Source organism: Zonotrichia albicollis, chromosome Z (genome assembly GCF_047830755.1).
Source record: "Zonotrichia albicollis isolate bZonAlb1 chromosome Z, bZonAlb1.hap1, whole genome shotgun sequence".
Lineage (NCBI taxonomy): Eukaryota > Metazoa > Chordata > Aves > Passeriformes > Passerellidae > Zonotrichia > Zonotrichia albicollis.
The window spans coordinates 35,260,111-35,283,910 of record NC_133860.1 but is presented as its reverse complement, the minus strand read 5'-3'; the positions used below and the strand labels follow the sequence as shown (position 1 = coordinate 35,283,910).

General features: G+C 34.8%; 1 protein-coding gene across 1 annotated transcript in view; it reads left to right on the top strand.

Moving 5' to 3' along the window:
• PDE4D (phosphodiesterase 4D) overlaps positions 1-23,800 on the top strand; it is a 353,397-nt gene that overhangs the window by 1,223 nt on the left and 328,374 nt on the right. The window lies entirely within an intron of this gene.

Sequence of the window (23,800 nt, the reverse complement as noted above, 5' to 3'; positions counted from 1 at the left end):
TTAAATGAGCTGTGGATTTATTTTTCACTGTGTAGCTTACCAATGCCTATTTTACCCTTGATGGCTGTAACAGGCATCTGTTTTAAAAACAAATTCTCTGTCAAAATCAGAAAGATGTTGAATCTGAAGAATCAATTTATTATTCGGACTTCAAATTTAGTAGCTGGAACCACTTCCTTTTAGTACAGAGACACACGCTTGCGCTTGAATTTTAAGCAGACATTGTGAATAAAGGATTTATGGAGAGAATGGTGGGCAGAGGGACAATACTTGATACTGAGGGACTCTGTAGATTTTTGATTTCCTGGATAATCAGATTTTTATAGCGTGATATGCTTGATGAATAAATAATAGAATCCTTTCTCAATGAAGATTGCTTTGTGTGTTTCTGTGGTGCACACCGCATTCTTTATTATGGAGCCTTGACCATAAATCTGAAAAAGACATACTTGAGTATACTCTGGCAGTGTTAGCTCTGTTTCTGCCTAACAGTAACTTCATGTCAACTTCATATATAATTAAGAAATTAAGAGATCAAGCAATTGTAAACTAGAACTGTATTTTCAAATAAGTAATCTTTAAATATGTCTTTTAATATCTTTGGTTTCCACACAGCCATTCTGTTGCTGCACATTTGTCTCCCTTCTGTGAACTCATTCTTGTCTGAAGTTAATGATGTTAAATTTTTCACCGTATAAGATTGGAAAGAAAAAATAATGAGATTCAAAAATTAACAAATGGTCAATTTAAAGCTTTTTTCAATACATTCCTGTTTCTTTTATATAAAAAAACCCTCTAGGGGTCTAGTATTTTCGACCTTTAAGACTTTCTGTTTTGTAATGGCAAAAAAGCTTTATTTTTATATATCATAATTGTTGGCTTGAATATATTCAGCATTATTCCATAAGTGATTAGTTATTGAGGGGGTACTAAGTCAATGTGGAAAGGGAGAGTACACATACTATTTCTTCTGTTAGGATTTCAGGGCCATTTGAAGTCTTAATTCCCATTTAAACAGGTGTCATTGTATAAATTACAATGACACCTGTTTAAATGGGAATTAAGACTTCAATATGAAAAGTATTTTTGTTTTTTAAATCTTCATTCTATTTCTATTCTATTAGCATAAAAATGTTGTTTTGACAAGACATGCTGCTTAACTGAGGTCACTGAATTTTATTTTAATTTTATGGGATTAGTAAAAATGCTTCAGATGTGCTTCCCTTTTGGAAGTAGTAAAGCAAAGAAGAGTGAAGAAGTTCAATATAATTCACCATCAAATTCCTTTCGTAGAATAAAGTCTCGCAGTAAAACATCTTGAATGTTTTACTATTAATTAATGAAGCAAACAACTATAGTATGTAAACGCAAAGTGAACGGTAACAAATTGCTTTACAAATATAATCAAGAAATATCCAAAAAAGGGCGGTCTTTCCGGGACTTTAATTTCAAGGTTTCCGTCAATTGCTACTTCCCCCCCCCCCTTTTTTGGCATAAAAAGCAAAGAAAAATATCTTCTATTTATACATCTTCTTATTCTTGTAAAAGCAGTGACTTGCAAAAACCTCCAATATTTTTGTGAAAGACACCTGTCCTTTTAGAAGTATTGCAGTTCCCTTTTTGTATTTAGACATTTTTATACTTCTCCCTTATTTAAACTGTTTTCAAAAGAACAGTCCTCCAATGGATTCCTTTCCTCTGGATTTATTGTGGTGTAAGGAGACAAGCTTGTATTTGAGAAGACATCAAATTTCTCTAAATATGGTGGGTAAAACTGTCTAGAACTGGGGAAAATTGCATATAAAAGTATGGAAGATGCATCAAAAGATAGGGGTAGCATAGTACCCTGATGTCTCAAATGTCAAAAAATTACATTTGTGTAATTGTTTTTTCAGAATTTATTTTGTTTCACCCTACACATCGCATTTCTGGAAACCTCAATGAAAACCATAAAGGACACTTAATAAAGCAAATGTACAACTTTGAAGTATTTTTTAAGTTTAGTAGAGAACTTAAAAATATGTAACAGTTGTATTTTTCAAAAGAAGTGAGAAGGAGAAATTACATATGTTACTATTTGAGTTAGAACTGACTAGTACATCTTTATTATTCAAATTGAAGAGAACTAATATTTAAAAGGCAAAATCAGCTAGCAAACATTCTAAACTGAATTAGTTGAAAAATGCTATGTGCTTGTACTTTGTGATACTAAATACTGCTTATAATCACTCCAATGCTTTCTCTGTCTCTTCATAACCATCACTAACTTTGCACTCAACTTATTTGGAACAGTGCTGTAGCTCCTTCAAGGAATACAGCAGCATTTCATTATACATAAGGATATGTCAGGACCATCAACTAATGTATTTTGCATAAAAGTCAAGATTATTAGTGCATTTTTAAATTAGAAGGTGTTTTGAATTCATATACACAAGAGCTGCACAAAAACCAGGATAGTCATAGAAGACGACTGTGATTATCTGTGATCTGTGATCACAGTTTTTGCCAGTTGTTTACTGTGTGGTCTTGCGCCAGTCATTTAATCTATCTCTGACAATATTTTTTCTTATGTAAAAGAAAAACAGAAACAGGGTAATTACAGATTCATGCTAAAGTGAATTTTTAGATCACAGAACAAAAATAACTATGTAACAATAAACAGTAGTCATGGAACTGAGAAACAAATACTTCAACTCAAATAATTTTCCAGTCAATAACACAAAATACTCCGTGTAATAAATTAAGCTACTGTGGTTATCTTCATAAATTTCAGGTACCTCTTCACGCATGATTAGCACTGTTGTGTGATCTATATACACAGGCTAGTTGTTTAAAGAAAACCCCACCCTGGCGTTTTTAAAGGCCATTAGTCATATGTCAATCAAATCATCTTGCCATATCATTTTCTATGTTCTATTTTTCACTACTGAAATTTCAGACTGAAAAAATTGGAGAACAAACATCATCAGTCCTAATTCCACTAGTCGTGGAATTTCCCAGGATGTTGTATACTTAAAATAAATCTTAGTATCCTAATTTCTTTTTGTCAGGTTTCCCAGGCAATTATTATTTTACAATATGTCCTCTGTAAATTTTATCTCCAATGTTGTTTTGGCCTAGGATTTCACAAAAACAACTTTTCATCGGTGTTTAAACATAAATAGCCACGCAATGGTGAGGCAACACTAGGTTTTACAATCCAGTAATCCTTGTGTTTGTTCCCTATTGCTATCTGTTTAAAAAACTAATTTCATCATTTAAAAAACTACTTTCATTAAAATTAGTTGCTGTCAAAAAAATCTACTAGCTCTCTTTCAAGTATGGGACGTGGTCTGACCGAGTAACATTCATTACTGCATTGCTTACATATGAAGATTGTTCTAAAGTACGATTATTTTTCTTGAAGTGTCAATCTTGTCCTTATACCACCCAATATAGCTAATAAACCAGAATAACTCTCAAAACTGAATGCAGCATAATATTTCAGTTGCCTAGAGGCTTTATTCTCTATTAGGAGAAGAAGTGAAGTTTATGCATTAGTGTCTTAACTTTCTGAAGTCTGGGATATTGTACACCACTCTAATAATTTAGATAGATTAACTCTTGGACTTTGTAGCTACATATGGAGCTATAAAAAGAACAGCTACTTTGCAAATTTGTTTGGTTCTGCAATAAAATGCACACCTCTTTCCATCCTAGGCCCCATTCTTTCCTCCTGCTTGGTTTGGAAAGCTCCTCTTCATCTATTATGTCTTAGCTTCTTCCACACAGACAAAGAAAAAGGAAGAAGAGTGTTTTCCAGCTTACAGGCCCATAAATAACACTCTCAGAATTTAGCATCAGTTTCTAACTTAGAATTTTGTTGTTTACGTGTTTGGCAGTGTATTATTGCTTTGTTTACTACTGCATAGTACTAGCACCCAAGATGTTAAGATAATTGGCATATGGTATCCCTACTTCAGAGACACAAATAAATTTTACATCTTAGTAAACATTGTTGGATTACTGTTCTTTTTAATTGTCTGTAGAGATTAATGAAATAAGAATCTCATGTTGTCAATATTTTAAATAAGTGACTATTAAGGGTGTTGTTTTCATGTTTTGAAAGGCTTACATTTTCTGATTGTTAGAGCTGTGTGACCTGAACTATATGAGTAGCATTAATTTTCATGCTGCTGGAACTTGTAAAAATGTGAGCTTTTAAAGTTCACATATTCAAATATGTTTTAATACGAATGTTGCTGAGAATGAATGGTTCAGATTTCTTAATTTAATAAGTATACACCTGATAATCTAACAGGACAATTTCTTCATAATCAAACAGAGAATAATCAAGATTTAAACATTCTTTAAAAAAGATGTGGCTATATGAAGTTCTACTTAAAATTATTAACATAACTGTTTAATATATTCATGTATTTTAAATAGGCCTTAATATAGCAATATTATTTGAGTATTAGTGAAGATGTCCATTGGACACACAAGCTCATGGTGTCAGGTCAGTGGTGCTCAGCTGATGTTGTAAACATGTGGAGACAGCAGGTGCGCAGCTGAAGAGTAATTTAGATGGAACTTTTGTGTAAAACACTAAAAGAACCGTAGCAGATTTCTTTAAAAGTCATCTTCAACAGAGTTAAGTAATTCTAACTGCATTGTAGTCTTCCTTTAGAGAAGACTTTGGAGCTAGGAGGGGAACCTGTGAGATTCATGTTAAAACTATGAGTGTGAGCAGAAGCTGGGGACATACAGGAAAGCAAGGCAGTACTGTTTGGCTGCTAAATAGTTTGTCTCAATGGACAAGTTCCAAGAATTAATTTCTTGCCACTGGAAGGCGAGGGATTAATGAAAAAGAGTGTTGGACAAAACATCACTCTGTGTCAGTTGACAGGGTGATCTGAAAGTAGGTTGGTCCTTGCCAATGTGAAGAATGCCAATGTTCCTTCCCCATTATCAGTATAAGGTATTCAGCAGATCTAGACGAGATGAGCTTTCAGTTTATTTTCATGAACAAGAATACAGGTTATTTCTTAGAACAAGAGTATTATTTTTGGTAATAGAGTGGTTCTGCCACCATTTCAGGATCAAATCCAAAGCTCTTCTGATAATCTAAAGAAACTAGATTCAGTAATTAGAAATTAGATATAGTATTGTGTGTTTAGACTGCATATTTAAAGGTGACAAGGTGACAATAACATTTGATAATAGGAATGAAAATGTGCAGATAAGATTTTAAATTCTGTTAATGTTTATTTTGATCCTGTTACCTGCATCTCTTCCTTGATGGGCCTTGAAGGCCCTAAGTTACATATAGCAAGGATTACAGGAGGGAGGCAATAACTGTCTACTAATAGCAATTACTAACAGCAGTTAGTAGCTAGGACATGTCCCATATTTTTCATTCTCCAAATTCTTTTCAGAGGTATCTCTCCTATCTCCTGTGTGTTCCTAATGTCTTAGTGTGCCTTCTGTGGAGCTGTCAAACTAACCCTTTAGCTTAGTAGTGTGGCTGCCATTGCACGTATGTGCCTGGCTACTTTCAGTTATTTTAAATAGGTCTGTATTACAGTGTTACATGACAGTATTTGTGCCAAAGTTGCAAAGTATCTTTTAGTAAAAGTATCTTCCAGTAAAGAAAAATAACCGCACTCTGATGATAAATAAGACAAATCCACCTGCTCAGTTGACTTAGCACGTGCAAGCAAATATGAATGGGCCAAAGAGAAATTATGGATATATAGCACTATACAATCATGGAATGATTTTTGTTGGAAAGGACCTCTGTAAGTCACTTGGTCCAGCCATTGCTCAAAGAAGGTCTATTGAGAACATATTGCCCAGTGCAGTGTTCAGTTCAGGAACACTCCCAGGAAAGGAGGTTCTACAGTCTCTCTGAACAAACTGCTTGAGGATTTGACTACTCCATGGAAAAATGCTTTTCCACTATCTAGTCAGAATGTGCAGTGCTCTGACTTGGATCTTTTGCTTCACATGATATCACTGTGCACTTCCAAGAGACTCACTCCATCTTCTTTGAATCCATTCTCTGATCAGGGAGGCAGCATAGTTCCCTTGGTGCAGTCTCACAAATGTGTAATAGCAATTTCACAGGTCTACTGGGAAATGTAGTGTTCTTAGTGTTGTTTTCAATGCCATTTATTACATGCACAGTGAGAGGAATGACTGATTCCTTTGGTAGATTAATTTGCATAGACTATCCCCTCACTCTCTCCTTGTCTGGGATCTGTAACATCACTTCTCTCTGATTTCATGGAGAGAGTTCAGCTGCAAGAATACTCAGGAGAAATAAAGACAGGAAAATACTACTGTGATTTCCAATCAAATAGTTTGTTGAGGACTTTAATATCTCTCAGAGATGTTATGAATATTTCCACTCTTGTTCCTCCTGCCTTGGCCCAGGTGATCTAAGGCCTATACAGCTTCTGACAGGAAAAGTAAGCATGATGGGAATGGTTTTCTCTGGGCCATCCATCCACCCTTCTAATTCCAGAAATTAAAACAATGAAAACCACACCTCATTCAAAATTCTCTGGTCCAATACTTGAACCTATGCTCTGACTGCTGAGCTTGACTTTCTGTTACCTCCAGTATTCTGAGGTTTCAGTTATGCCATTCTAATGTTTCTGTTTTCATGACATTGCTGTGAAAATTGGAGATTGCAAACTGGATTTTGATACCCCAATTACTTTTTTTTTTTTTTTTTTTGCCATTGCCATTATAAGCTCTTCCAAAAGATGTTTCAAAATTTGGCCTCCCTGAGAAGAAATTGTTCTTGACTGTGCAGTGTAGAAAACTTCTCATAAGCTTATCTCACAAGAGAAGTCTAGAGGGGGGAAAAAAGTGCAAAAATCTACTATATTTGAGGACTTGAAAGTCACTAGAAAATTCAAAATATATGTGATAAGAGCTTAGCTTGGTTTAGTTGTTCCTCCTGGACCAAAGTCGTAGAGCATTATTAACACAAAAAAGTAGTAATGTAAAATAAGTGGTTGGTCATATATGAGGGGAGTAATAAAAACCTCAAAACATCCAAGAATTATTTGGATGTATATTTGAACACATGCACAAAGACAACTGAAACACATTCAGTCACAGAGAATTAAGTCCAACTCTGTAAATTTAGAGGGGTTCAGTTAATAATAAGTTTTTGTTAAATACAGAGCTCATGAGGCAAAGGTTTATTTTCCACTCTTCTAGGATATGTTATAACAGAGGGGTGAAAATCTTATGTCTGATTCTGGAACTGAGAAACCATTGGATGATCATCACTCAGTTATCACTACAGTTTTTCAGACCTATATTTTGACATGTAGTCATATTTGTGCCTGTTTACATCAGATGATCATAAAAAGTAATGAGAGTCAGAGCAGCTGCTATTCAAATAACCTTTCCTGTGTTTTGGAAAGGTAATTAGTTGTTTGTCTTTGTTTTCAATTATTACCTCTACACTCATAATTTTAGGTTAAACTCATAAACTTCCTCTGTTTTTTTAATTTATTTTTTTCTCTCAACTTAGGAAATTAAATAGCATCAAGTACTGCAAGGCAAAGTTAGGTTCTCAAGAAACAGAAATTTTGTAGAAGTGAAAAGACATGCTGCTAGTGAGAAAGTATATGGAGGAAGGATAAACATTGTGTTGAACAGTTTTACTCACTGTTATAATGTCGAATAAAAAATACCACAGATTTGAGGTCCTTTTTTGTGGATGCACTTGTGGGTGCTCTTGTCTCTCTCTCTGTTTCTCTCAAACACCTGAGAGAACATAATATAAAACATTAGTAATATCCTATCCAATGACAGGATAAAGCGTGGCTGGATGTATATATATGTGCTCCAGGAACTGATGCTCATATAATTTCCCTCTTTGTACTTACAAACCTTAGATTACCAACAAGTCAATTTCTCTGTGCAAGAATGTTCTAGGAAGTTTTAGGCAGGAATGTTCTAGGAATTTTTAGGCATAATCTGTGCTCAGCTGAGAATAAAACCAGTTCACAGTTGAAATAGGTATTTTATATATGTACATTGTTTATAGGGTTTCCCATATGTGAGCAGAAAAATGTCTCTGTGACATTAAACATTACAAGAATTGCATTAAAAGATCTATATTATTTTCATCAGTGAGTAAGGAATACTTAATAGCATAAAGTACAAATTACTCAGGTGCTTACCTGAATTTCTAATTTCCTTTAGTGTGACTTAAAACAATGCTAAATAAATGGATAACATGAACAACTAGTAACAATCTGAGGACACTGAGAAACAAAGATATTGGGTAGAAATTGATAGGAGGAAACAGAGCCTTCTACTAAATCTTCACTAAAATTGTCTGGCAAGTCTCACCATTTTTTGGCCAGTGTTCTCACTGGCTTCTGTCAGTCTATCTCTGTAGTGATTTGTTGTCTTTCCTTAGGAAATAAATAAATTTGCAGTCGTGCTTAATGACTATAACTAGCAGTTGCTAACAATAACAGGGAGGGTGTTCAGCTGGAAAATATAAATTTTCCTAGTGTAGCCAACAGAGCAGTTTAGATGTATGGCAGGAGATTGTTCTGAGCAAAGTAGTTTTCCTCCCACCTTATACTGCCAGAAACGTTACGTGTCATCAGGAGCTAGCTTCCCGTGTTGATCTCCTGAAGACTATTAGATTTTAGGAAGATTTTGTCTTAGCATTGTATTTTTCTTTTGGAAAGGCTGTACAATATTCAAAGTAACTTTTTGTTAAGGGCATAGCAGACCTTTTATATAGAAATTCTAATACTGGATGCCAAAAAATATCATCTATTTATTGGCTTAGAATCCTAAAGATGAGAGATTTCATAGCTGGAAGAGAGCTCATTGCAGAATCAGTTGTACCTGTTGCAGATATTTTCTTTCTTTCTTGCTTTCTTGCTTTCTCTTGCTTTCTCTTCTTCTTTCTCTCTGTCTCTCTCCCTTTCTCTCTCTATTTTCTCTCCCCCTGTCTCTCTCTTTCTGTCTCTTTCATTCCCCTCCTCTCCATCCCTCTCCCCATTTTTGGTGGTCTAATCTGGTAGTTCCTTTCTTCTACATCCTTCCTATTTTTAACCCTTACCTTTCCTTTCATTATGTAACGTGTCCAAAACTGTTTCAAACCTTTAGCTCTGTGCTGGATGTGCATGAAGCAGAGGCCTGTTCAGATACTTTACGCAAGGTATGGCTCATATATTTATCCTAGTTTGATGATTGATTTTTTTTTTCCAACAGCATGGAAGTAGTCTATCATAAATGGTTTTTAATGCACAGTAATCTGAAATGCTCTTTAATAAAACTGCTACCTAATGCTGAAGTTCTGCAGTTTCTACCAGCTGTGTTCTTGCAAATCCCCAAACAGATATCGAGTACTTTGAGCTTGTGAAACATGAAAAATGCCTATAATCAAAACAGCTGTATTTACATCAAGTATCATGTAGTATAGGGTCTGTAGGAAGCCCTATTAGATTGCTAAAATTTTGATGCAACATTTAGTAGTCTATAAACCTCTAGAAGAAAAGCTTGGAACTTGATAGTTCTATTGAAATAACAGGCAAACATTGATGCTATAGCAGTAGTAGAAGTGTTAGTGTAATAGAAGTGCAGGGTAGTATAAAAATAAAATATTGCTTTTGGTTGGGTTTTTTTAATTGAGAAATGCATGCTCAAAGGAAACAATCTAAGGGAGTATCTTGAAGTGCCTCTTTTCTTGGGGTGAAATATAAAGAAAGTAATTAAATTTTTAATAATGAAATTCTTATGTCTATTTAATAATGTAGCAATATAGCATAATCCAATGAATGGAAACAACTAACTAGTCCTTACATGGATCACTGTCAGAAGCAAAATTATATCAGCAACATTTCAACTGTAAAAGTTCTCTATACACTTGTCCAGAATGAACATTAAATCTTTTTAGACCTATTTAACTTTTAATGAGAGTAAGTGTGGTTGAAAAATTAATGACTAGATCAAGGAAGAAGAAAATTATCAGATATGGCAAATTTTTTTGTATTGTTTTAGAAAACCTTGGTGCCCATAATGCAAATTAAAATAGTTGTTTCTATCTAAATTTAAAGAACCTACCTTTTGTTAAATGTATAGCTGCCCTTAATAAGAGTAAGGAAACAAGATGTGTAATTTGAAACACAGGTCAGAGAAAAATACTTAGTTTGAGATGATGGTAACAAAACTGAAAGAGCTAGGAAATTAAACTGATACAGAAAATTAGACAAATGAGCAGATTGAAACCTGTGTGCATTTTCTGTCCTCAAAATATAGGATATTCAAAAAATTTTATGGATACATAAATTGGATATTAGCTGAAAAATTACACTTAAGTAGATGTAAATTTATTTCAAATTACAGAACTTAGTCACTTATATTCTTGCTTTATATACATTGCATTAAGTTTAAGGTAATGCATTTTTACTGCATGCCAGATAGTGAAAAATAAATACTTCTGCTTCCATGACTACTTCCCCTTCCAAGAGCTATGTGTAATAACCTAATTGAAATGCAAATTTCAGTAAACTTTGTTTCTTTAGACTTTTCAACAGGGAGGTGGTAAGACCAAGAGGTCCCAGAGCATTACTGTCTTTACAAGCTTATTTCTAAGGAAAAATGTTTCTGTTAGAACTAAAAGACTTTTGGTTTAATATGAGCCTTAACATTGCAAAGCCATCATCACTTGTGTGCTCTTCTCACCAAATAAAAAAGGAGAATCAAAAGAGAGTTATCCAAGATGAAATTCAAATGGTTCTAGCATTTTTTAGCTGTATAGTTTTATTCAGGTAAGAAACTGAATGCTTTTTCAGGATGCTGCTCTGTGACAGCAGGTTTTACAGTCATTAGCAATTGATATGATGGGCTGAACACATGTTTTAAATGCAGGATGTCAAGTAAAAATTCTAGTAGCAATTTACCTCCATTCTTACTCCAGCTCAAAGACACTGAAGTGTGAATTTTTATTTAATTTATTATTTTATTGAAATTTATTTACAGATTTTTGATTCTCCAGTTCTACCCTAATTTGCTGCTCAGAAAAAAAAGATTATTTTTGTAGATGGAAAAAAATTCCACAATTTTAAATTAAAATAATCAATGAAAATTAATTACGAATATCGCAATGTGAACTTCATGTTCTGAGAGTTGAATGTATTACAAACTTAGCAAGCAATTATTTAAAACCCCCTGGAATAGCTTGTTTGCAAAAAATATGTTTAAAGTGAGTGGCAACTTCTAGAGTAGAACACCCCATTTTCAATAGAAAAATAAATAAAGATGCCAGGACATCCTGTGCTTTTTGCTGGTTTCATAAGTGCAAAGAGTTTGACACAACAGGTGTAAGTCCTTCAGTATCTGATCTCCACTTTTGTAGTTTCTTGCCTGCAAGAAAGGATATATGTGCAGCTGATCAACTTTTACCCATATGTGAAAACTCTGTAAGAAAATCAAATATGTTTGTGCATATGTATGCCTCAGCAGGAAAAAATATGCTTAAAAACAGACTAAGGTACTATTAATGTTCTGTTTTCAAAGTTCTTACCATGATATACATGTAAAATTGCATGTCTTGAGCAGAAATTAAAACATATGAAACACTGACTGATATTGAATAATTTGGAAATGTTGAATTCTGCTTTTCTATCTTTTATTATGGGTAATAATGATGATTAACCGATTGTGTATTGAACATATGCCCATTTCTTTGCTTCTAAGAAATTGTTCTAGGACTTACATAGCTATTTCAGTTTATTACATGGATTGTATTAACATTAAGGATGTTATTAGAGATTAAAAAAATAAGTTACTTTCAAAATACTTAATTTTCCAGCTGAATCTTTCAGCTTTAATTTCACTTGTGATTATATCTTCCTCAACATGCTTAGTGTCTCTTTTTGTTATTTAAATATTACTAAATTTGGTTCGCCCTAAGTTTAATTTTATGCACCTTAAAGAATATAATTTCATTTCTATAATACTGTTTTAAACTTTTAAAAGTGTTTCTGAAAACTGTAGTTAAAATAACTCATTTTTTAGTAATTCCTAAAATCCACATTAATAAAATCTGCTGCAGTGATTATGCTGTTTTGGTGGATTTGAAAGGGACTGGATTAAGTCCAGAGTGGTGTTGCATTTTTATCATAGATTTGTTTAGATTGCAAAAGGCCCTTAAGATTGTTGAGTCCAGCTACTAATCCAGCACTGCCAAGTCCACCACTGAACTGTGTCCCCAAGGGCCACATCTACATGTCTTTTAAAAATCTCTAGAGATGGTGACTCAGTCACTTCCCTGGGCAGCCTGTTACAATGCTAGACAACTCTTTTGGTGGAGAATTATCTACCCATATCCAAACCATTTCCTCTTGTCCTCTCACTTGCTACCCAGGAGAAGAGCCCAACCCCCACCTGGCCACAGCCTCCCTTCAGGCAGCTGTAGAGTGATGAGGTCCCCCCTGAGCCTCCTTTTCTCCAGGACAAACACCCCCAGCTCCTTCAGCTGCTCCTTACAGCACTTGTGCCCCAGATCCTGCCCCAGCTCCATTGCCCTTCTCTGGACTCTCTCCAGCCCCTCAGGGCCTTTCCTGCAGTGAGGGCCCAGCCCTGGGCACAGCATGGAGGTGTGGCCTCAGCAGGGCCCAGCACAGGGGGACAATCCCTGCCCTGGCCCTGCTGGCCACGGCATTGCTGATCCAGGCCAGGATGCCATTGGCCTTCTTGGCCCTCTGGGCACAGCCTGGCTCATGTTCAGCTGCTGTCACCAGCACTCCCAGGTCCTTTTCCACTGGGCTGGTTTCCAGCTGTGCTGCCCCAGACTTGTGGTGCTGTGTTTGGTGTTTTTGTGATTCAAGAGCAGGACTTGGCACTGAGCCTTGTTGAATGTCACACCATTGGCCTTGGCCCATTGATCCAGCCTGCCCAGATCCTTCTTCGGGTCTCCCTGCCTTCCAGCAGATCAACAGTCCTGCCCAACGCTACACCATCCGCAGAGTGACTGAGGCCACGCTCAGTCCCCTTGGTCAGATGATCAATAAAGACATTACACAGGAGTGGCCCTGATACTGACCCCCTTGGGAGCACCAATGGTGACTGGCTTCCAACTGGGTATAGGTCTGTTCACCTCCTCTCTCTGGGCCTGGCCATCCAGACAGTTTTTGACCCAGGAAAGTGTGATCCATCCAAGTCTTGAACAGCTGGTTTCTCAAGAAGGATACTGTAGGAAATGGTGTGAAAGGCTTTACTGAAGGCCAGGTAGACAACATCCACAACCTCTCCCTCATCCATTCAGCAGATCTCCTTTGTAGAATGAGATCAGGTTGGTCAAACAGGAGCTGCCTTTTTGGCATGGAACTGATGCTGGCTATTCCCAGGCCCCTTGATTGTTCGGTTACACTTGCTGTAGGGTAACATTCAAGATGATCTCGTCCTTGACTTTCCCTGGACTGAGATCAGTAGTTCCCTAGGTCCTCTTTCTGATCCTTCTTGTAGAGGGGCATCAGGTTTGCCAACATCCAGTCTACTGGGACCTGCCCAGTTGAGCAGGATGCCAGGTGAATAAATGCTTGAATGTGGCCTGGTGAGCACTTCTGCGGGCTCCTCCAGGACCTCTGCGTGGATCCCATCTGGCCCCATAGACTTGTGCAGGTCAGAGTGGTCTAGGATGTGGCTGACCATTTCCTCCTGGATTATGGGGGCTTCATCCACCTTCCTGTCCCTGTCTTCCAGTTTAGAGGGTGGGTGCCCAAAGAACCAAGTCTTACTAATAAGCAGTGAGGTAAAGAAGGCATTAAGTGCCTCAGCCTTTTCACCTATCAAGGATGGAAGTTCTCCTTGGTCCTCTTCTTGTTGCTGATGCATTTTTAGAAACATTTTTTTTGTCCTTTACTACACTAGCCAGCTTAGGTGCTAGCTGGGCTTTGGCCTTTCTAACTTTCTCTCCATATAGGCTCATGATCTTTTTGTAGTGCTCTTGAATTGCCTATCCTGTCTTCCAAACGTCACAACCTCTGTTTTTTCTCCATTAGTTTCAGAGTTCCAGCCAAAGGAGCTAGGATAAACTATGGTGGATAAAAAAAATATATTTGGCCTACATAAATTAAGATTTAATAATATTTATAAATTCTAAATATAGAATTTATTTACTGTATAGGACAGGTAGTATAATAAACATATGGTTGATAAAAAAGATTTAAATTTATGTTTTGATTAATAAAAATGTTACATAGGTGGAAATTTTAAAATGTAAGATATATTTTATGACTTTTACATTATTAGGTGTTACATTTTGAAGCTAGTGCAAACTTTTCTCAATTTTCTTAGGAAAAAATCCCAATTTCTGGTACCTTATATATTGCATAAATTTAATTTTACATGAACAGAATGTAGCTGGTTATTCAAAGTGATATGAAGCATTCTTTTATTGAGACACAATATCAAATTTTAGAAGCCAGAAAACATGTATAACTTTCCAAACTGACTCAATTAAAAAAATGGTTATTTATAGCCTCTCTATATCTATTATTAGGCTACTATTGCCTTGGTTTTGGTAGCATTGAAGCCTCAGATGGAGTGGTGAGTCATTCCAAAGATCAAGCTGTCCTGTAATAAGTCAAAATATTCTAGAATTTAGGTATATGGAATGGATTGCAGATGCAAGGAAAGGAGGCAGTACTTACAGGAAACTTAGCCTAGATCGGAATTCCAAGGTGTCACAAAAAGATTTCCTTCTGTAGATAAACCTTCTTGTCACTTAAAATTGTGGAGACAAATGTCTTAGCTGCAGTGTCTTGGAATATTGGATCAAAACAATAAATCAGTTTTTTAGTGTTTACCTAAACAGTGTAATTGAAAAATACCAATATATTGATGCTACATCGATATTGATGATACCAAAAAGGCATCACCCTCTGATTATGTTCATTCTCAGAAGGAAAGCATTTCTCCAGTGCTTGCACTATACAGCTTTTCAATTATATGAATTTACATTTCTGCTTCCACTGATTTTATAAATGCTTCTGAGATTTATGAATTTCTGTATGATCTGTGAGCACTTTTGCCTCTTGGCACAAATAGAAGGGTATCTGAGTGAGGGGAAGGTGGTGGAATCAGATAAAATAACCTTTTTAAAAATTACTTAGAGGGAACTTAATGGACTGACCTTTGGGAAATTATTAAAATTTAACACAAATAAAATTTCTGTGTACTGTAAGTGGTGCAGATGCTAATTTTAAGTAGCTTTTATTTCAAAATACTTTAATATTTTTGCTGTTTCAGATGTCAGCCCTTACTTTTGATATTGGAGGATTTTTTTCTGTGAAATGATAATAGTGGATATTACTTGTCATCTGAATAGGATCAATGTGTGGCAGGATGTATGGTTTGAAATTAAATCTGCAGTACTTGATCCCATGCTGAATTGTTTACTGGTCAGGCTTAATAACTTGAAGTCATATTCATATATAATATTATCAATACTTTTGCAAATATCAAGGAAAATCAATCACTCCAGTGTCGAATAATGTGTTAGTTGAGCAAAATTACTCTCTGGTGGATTTCTCACTAGCTGTAAGAAGAACATATCCAACTTGTTTTGAAAACTTGACAAGTGTTAATTGTGAGTTGATATCCTAAGCTGATTTGCAAGTGGGAGTTTTCACAGAAGAGGTAGGATGTAGATAAGGAGGGAATATCTAATGACCAACCTTGAAAGGAGCAGCTTCTATTTGATGCTGTAGAAAGGGGGAAAAGACAACAGGAGATTAGACAATTTTCTTTGCAGCAGCATTCTATGTGAATAAAACAGATATAAATTAATGAGAATCTGGATGTTAGTATCTTTGCAGATGGCTAGGAAAAGTTTGAGATTTGGAAAAAGAGTTTTTCATTTCAGTATGCACCTATTGCCTTGCATAGAACAGTCCTGAGCAAGTATCAGTTACAGAATGTGTTCATGCTCCTAGCAACTACGTTCAGTTTTGTTTAGTTAAACAGAATCATAGAATGGCCTGACTTGGAATGGACCCAAAGGGTCCCTGGCTTCAGCTCCTGGCCCTGTGCAGGACGCCTCAGGTATCACCATGTGCTGGAGAGCGTTGTCCAAACACTTCTTGAACTCTCTCAGGCTGGTGCTGTGACCACTTCCCTGGGGAGCCTGTTCTAGTGCCCAGCCACCCTCTGGATGAAGAAACCTCTCCTAAACCTCCTCTTACACAGCTTCAGGCCATTTCACTGGCTTCAGTCCTGTCGCTGGTGACCAGAGAGAGGAGATCAGTGCCTGCCCCTCCTCTTCTCTTCCCAAGGAAGTTGTAACTACAATGGGGTCGCCCCTCAGTCTTCTCCAGGCTGCGCCATCCTTCACCATCTAACCTCAACCCTGTAGAGAGGATTTGTGTATCATATGGATTTATTCTGGGAATTCTATAGGCTCTGAATCATATGCATGTTCTAGTACTTGATGCCTTTTATTTCCTATTTATTTTTCTAAATATTTTTGGTTTATGATGTATTTCAGTAGGAATCCTATAGCATGATTTTTTGATAAATGTGAAATGGTACTTATGCCGTTATCTGTTTGTAAGTGAAATGTGAAAAAAAGCCCTGAGGGATGTCTCCCAGCATGTCTAGAATTTATCTATCAGTAAAAAAGAAACATAGCTCCAGATATTTTCATAGCATATTCAGCATTCCAGTGAAACTCTGTGTTTATTTTGCCAAGAAGGTCTGTTGTTTCACTAGCATGTGGGTGATGATTGTCCTCAACTACCTTACTCAACCATTTGACAATGAGACTCTCATGCTACTACATTTTGTCACATTATGGCACATCCTCTACTATTTTTGTCAAAACCATCCTTTTTAGACCTTCTTGGAAAACATGAATATCATGGTAATTAGAGGAAATTTGTAAACTTGATTTTTCAGGGGTGCTTTGAGAATTATTAGGTATTTGTGCAATAATTAGATTTATTTCAATTTGTAATTCAATTATATAATATATATATTTATTTCAACTTATTGAAGTAGAATTTATTTCAAGTATAATATAGTTTATTGAAGTGTAATTTATTTCAATTTTATAATTTTGAATTTTAATTTAGTTCTGTTAAAAGGGTATTTCCCTACACTTGACTGGGGAAAGAACTGCAAGTAACTCATTTACAATGAAGTGGGATTACAAACCTAGATTTTTCTAGCACACCATGCAGAGGCTATAGCCTGAAAAGTACCTCAATTATTCGTAAAGCCTTCACAAAATTCCCATTTTGAAGGTTCAAAAATTACTTGCATGAAGATTGCCAGCTAAAATGGAATGATGTGCAAAATAATATTCAAGTTTTGTGTAGATGAATCTCTAGAAAATTTCCTTTTAGAGTAAACACAAAATAATTTCCTACTAGGAGTATGAGGAGATGATAGTTGAGGAAAGACTGCTGCTGAAGAATATGATACTCCATGTTTTCTGTCAGGTTAGGATTGAAAACAATTTGGTACTGTGATAGTGGCAGTATAAACCTTATCTATTAGCTTAATTTCCAACAATTAATATAGTTATATACAATGGGTAAATAACAGACATTTCGGCTTTGGATACCTGATAGCAATTCTGTATAGTCCTGTTCATATGGGCTTTGTTTTGCACATAAAATCTAATTCACCTTTAGAAATACTGCATTCTTCCAAATGAAAAAGGCCAGAAATTTTGGACAAGTATTTATCCTTGAGATAATTTTCAATACAGTGAATCTTGTAATATATAATATTTGGGTAGACAGGCTTGGCAAGATTTTTTTTAATATTAATATTTTTTAATATTCACATTTAATATTAATGTTCTTACATTTATGTGAATATATAATACTTGTACATGTATATGTATTATATGAACACTCATGTGCGATTCTGATGATTTATTGAAAGAATATAAAAAGACCAGCAACAGAGAGGTTGTAAATGTGAGTTAAATGTCTGTACAAACAGCTGTTATGTGTTACTATTAAGAGTAATTGCACTGCTTTCATTGTCTGTTTCTGCATGAAGCAGGGACATTCTACTGTCTCTTTGTTTAGAACATAATGAAAATTACAGAGTTAGTAATAACAGATTAAATATAAAATGTCGTGAGACTAAGCAATATACATTAATTATGTCTATGACACCTTAATAAAATGGAGATTATTTTATTGTACATGAGAAAATATATTAGGAAGAAATTGAAATAAAGTAGCCACTTTATAGAGAATTTGGTTTAACAGACATAAATATTCTACACTTTCACTGAATAGGAAACCAATATTTAGAAAAACCAATATTTTCCTTAGGGATCAGTCTCAAATTCCATATATATAATTTATTCTTGCCATCGCTGTATAAATAACAGGTTTGATAAATACAGTTGTAAAATTAACTTCTTGTAAATTTGGGATATTTTGGGATTTTCTCTATTCCTGCTTTCATTATTTAGAATAAAAAGTGATGAGAAAGAAAGAGGGGAATCTTTATTACTTTCTAATAGAGTGGTAATTCCTACAAATAAACTGGAAACTGAAACTGGAAACAGAATACGGGAGCATCCATCAGGTCTATGTTTTCACCTTAGAGACTATGAAAGAGATCTACCCAGAGAATGGCTATCAAACACAAGTTCTGTCAATCTACCTATTATTCAATCATTAATTGTATGGCAAGTTACCTATTACTCAATTTATATACGGCTCTGCATATAAGAAATGAAACTGTAAATCCAGTCCAATTTGAATATGGTGATGAGAATTTGTTCCTCAGCGTTTTCCCCCAGTTTTGTGAGAAAGACAGAACTTCTTTCAAAAAGCAGGTGAATTGACAGTTTTGCAATCTATGAATGTGTTTTGTTTTCTGAATTATATACCTTGTTGTTTGATAGTCAGCTATGGTCACTTTTCACTTCCTTGCTACTTAATGCAGAATTGACAATAAAACCCCCCACTCTAGCTGTTTACTCTGAAGTGCTCTTAATTAAAGGATAAAGTTTCCAAGATGATGAACAGCTTTAAAAAAGAGTTTCCATTTTCCAAAATCTAAGTATATTATAATATCCAGTGTCTACTCCTGTGGTTTTTTGGGTTTTGATGTTTTTGGGGTTTTTTGTTTTGTTTTGTTTTTTTGTCACAAGATATGTTTTTTATAAAATGTTGTGAACTATAGTTGTGCGTTTGCAGAGAACACTTACCTGTTTTGCTGGTAGTTTTGCCAAATGATATGGTCATATCTAGTGCGAGGTATTCTATGTAGTACAGGGAGAAGGTGTGCTGTCTGAGTAGTAGAGAGAAAGTACCTAACTTGGTGGTGTGCCTTTCATTGATTTGCTTTTTATAAAATCAATTTACCTACTGTATTGTTAAAAAAAAAACCAACCCAAATTCTGCAAGTCTCCTGAGAAAAACTTTCTAGGTTTCCGACTACAGAGGAAGACACCTTTGGAGGCAGAGGTTACTTCTCTAACTAGGTAGTTAGCTTAAATTCTGCTCTACCACCTTCTGTAAATTGAAAGGCTAATGAAAACCCTGTGACTTACATGTCGATCTAGATATCCCATAGCAGGGTATATCATAAAACTGTGAAATACTGAACAGTGAAATGAGATACAGCTGTCGGTTTTGCCCAGGCGTTTTATAGTTTTCATCAAAATGTTACTTTGCCTGGTACCTTAGATACCATCATGTAGGCAATAGGAAATTTCTATAATTTAATATTAAGGGTCTATGGAAGAGTGATGATACAATGTATATGTAGTGGTAGAAGTCTATAGAACACCGAATTCTAATATTTTTTTTACAGTAAACTCATATGTGCAGCTCTTTAGAAGACAGCCTATTGTATGACTCATATTTCCTTAAGCACTCAAGATTGTGTGTTTCCCTAGAGAAGGGAAAGGATGCTGAATACTGTCTGGTGGAAATGATAACACAAATTGTAATTTGTAGTTCAGGTTAATTTAAAATAATATTTTTATTGTAGTGCAATTTAGAAATCTTAGTACTCAGAGGATGAGATACTTCAAAATGGACAGCTAAGGTGATGTTGCACTATTCAAAGGTTTGAAGAATACTACCTTGCAAAGCTTTGTTGATGATTACTCTCTTTGGAGAAATGCTCCTGTGTGAGTTTTTTCTTTAATAGTCTTCTGTGGGATGTGCAGCATATCTTGATTGATACTTGCTGATATATCCACCCTCTTTATTTTTCTTTTCACGTTTATATATTTAATATTGTTTTTAAATGAGATAATAAAGGTGGCTAACAAATTCTTCCCATTTTCGTATCCCATTGCTTGAGCTGTTTGACTTTTATCTATATAATACTCTGATTTAGTAAATTTAAACTAGTGAAGATCTACCTGACAATGTCAAAAACTAATTTCAGCTAATTTCTGGTAGAGTACCTCCAATGTAAGTATTTCTAGGAGGATGTCACATCATTTTATTATTGTGTAAACAGAGTTTGGAGAGTAAAAGAGGGTTCTGACAGATAGTTTTTAAATGAAATTAAGAAAACGCTGAAGTGGTAAGGAAGATGAAATAGCAGCAGAATCCTACAGGGTGATCTAGAACATAGTAAAATTAAACCCAGGTTTTCAATGATAAAATTCAAGGTTAGATATCAAAAAGTTAAGACTACAGGTACATAAAAGAAACTGATAATCTTTGAGGAAGACAGAGACAGAATTGTAGTGAATAATTGTTGTGAATCCACAATTTTTTTTCAATAATGGCAATATAACATTTTAGTATTTTCTTCATTTAAAGCTGTAATATGTCAACACTGTAATAATGGTAATCTAGTTACACCTATGCAATAGCTCATCATTGAAAAAACATAATCAAGACATTTTACCAAGAACAGACATTTTTTAATTCAAAATGTGTTCTTGGATTTTATTTTTTTTTTTTGGTGGAATTGAGGTAAAGATATTGAAATGGTTGAAACAGTGCAATTTAATAATTTTGCTGTTCTTCTAATGAAACTTTAGTGGGCTTGGGACAATACAGCTGGCTGGAAAAAGCCGTGGTTCATTACTATTTTTCTTTGTATGATCAATATTACTGAAGTTTTCATTGTAATCCCTGGTGTTCAACCTGCCTTTTGTTTGACGGGAACCTGACAGGACAAATTGAAATGATAATTTGTCATTACTATACATAAGTAGAACCCTCACAGATATAATGTAGCAAAACCACCATCACATTTCCCCAGACTGTGTTTATTGCCATTTAAAACACTTTTATTGTACAAGGTCACGTTGTGCACTACAACATTTCATTTTTTGTTGACAGTAATTATTCTTCCAGCTCAATGAAAAACAAGTTTGTAATGTTTTTCAGGAAAATGATTACTTGGAGATACTGCCAAATTTTAGATAACTTTTCACATTATTAAAAAGTATATGAGCTTCAGCTGCCAGGAATAAAGGCAGTATAATATTATCTTACATTAATTTTGAATGTTTCACTTTCTGTTGTTTTTTGCCTTTGTACATTTTAATGGTGGTTTTGCCACAACTGTAGCTTACAGCCTGTGGTGTGGATAGGGGCATATATGGGCAATAGGAATGCCTGCCTTCGTTATTAACATTTTAGTAGTTTAAAGATTGCTGACCCATATTTATATGTGCAAAGTATCTCATCCTTGAATTAAAGTTCACTCTATACTAGAAATTTTTTTGGTACTTGTATATGTCTGTATAGCCAAGTCATTGTATATATCTGTATATCTGTTTACATCTGTATATCCAAAACTCTAAAATATTATTTTTGCATTCATATATACTCTTAATTTAAATTTTATCATCAGACAGCTGGTGAAGATTATGGCCACAGAAGTGTAAGACAGATGGCAGGTTTTTCAATAGAAATCTTGGCTGCTTTAGGAATCCCATTGAATTATTTGTTTTCACATCTATTCAGCATTGCAGGACTACCTTGGGAACAATGGAAACATTGGGCATAGTAATATTTTGCATATACAAGCTGAATATCTTTAATCCTGAACACCTGAAAAATATTTCTTATTATTTATCATAAAAATCTATACTTGTGTCATCATATGTGTAAACACAAGTTTCCTCAAGGAGATTGTTATTTAATGTCAGCTACAAAACACAGTGAAAGAAAGAATGCGGGCTTTTTTTTAAGTGTTTCATCTTGAAAAAAAATTAAATATCCCTATACCCCTTCTAAAATTAATTAAATACTAGTCAATGACACAAGTATAATGTGCAGTAATAAACAGAAGCAGATCCAAACTTGGATCTTTGGGATACTGTAGGAAACTGAGCAGCAAAGCAGCATCTATATCTTCTACTAGTAAAGTTATACTATTTTCTGCCTTGAGTTTCTGTGTTTGATGTTTTAAGTAGCAAGGTACAGGGAGTTGTTTTCTTAATTGTGCAGACCACTCCAAGAAGAAATATGACTGTGGAGTGCTTTGTGTCATTTCCTGCCAAGCCAGCAAAGAAGCTGACTCCAGCATCAGGAGTTAGCAGTTCTCCTGAAAAAGTAAAAGTAGAGAACAGAGATTACACTTTTAGATTGGATCAGGAAGTATAATGACAGCAGAATGCTGTTACTTCATACAGTAATAATTGACACACAATTTAAATCATTAATAGAATATTTAACCAGTTAACTGTTTCATTTAATATAACTTTTGATCAATTCCTGAAGTTACAACTAGAGAGAACATCCAGTAAAGTGGGTTCTTGGTAAAAGAGGATGCAGTCCATCACTTTCCTGGAATATTTGCAACATAAATAATTTTATGCTTCTCTATACAGAGCTTTGATAATATTTCAGTATTTCTTCAAAATGTAACTAATTTTAAGATTTATTTCTTAATCAATGTTTGTTAGTGCAACTGCTGTATTGTATATGTTTTACATCATGAGACTGTTAGGATATGTATCTCATTTCAAGATAAGAGTTCAAACTGATCTAAAACAAACTCACAAAAATCAGATTTGTGATCTCATGTCTGAACTGTCTGCAACAGCTATACAAAAATTTGTGCTAGGTCAGAGTGTATGCAAATTTAGGGAGGAGTGCATCAGTATCAAAGCTTTGTTTTCTAAGAAATAAATACTTACATATAATTCTAATGTGAGCCAATGATAGGAGTAGCAAGTCTATAATCTTAACATGCCTTATTAATAACCTAGACTACTCTTTGCTAAGCTTGAAAAATTAGCTTAAGGAACAGCAGAAGTAAGAGAGCCTGCTTGGCTACAGATTGAGGTCTTGCGGTTGATTGGTTTTGGTGTCTGAGCAGTATGTTCTCAAAATGAATATTTTAAACAAAGTTGTGTCATCCATAAATATTCTATTCCTTGTGTGTCCTTTGGATGCAAAGTTCACAGTAAGCCTACTTAGTGAAGCTGAAAATACAATTTTTCTCCCTTACCTAGGTTCCTTACAGAATTTACAATCAATAAATACTGTTGCTTTGACTTTCTTAATCATTACAGTTTCTTTCTTTAATTGGTCAATTTCTCCCAAAGTCATTATGAAAAAAATTGACATTCTCCTTAGGAAATTAACATAATCAGACTAAACATATTGAAGTATTTTTTGTAGCATGATTTTTAGTATTTTAAGCTAAGACCCTTTCCTTTCTAGCTGCGGGTTTATTTTGGATAGTGTGAATTGAAAAAGTTTTATTTAAATTATTTGTTTATACTTTTATTATTAAAGCTGTTTTTCATATCAAAATGCAAAATTTGATTTATGAAAAATATTCCAAGAAAAAACAAAAAAATCCC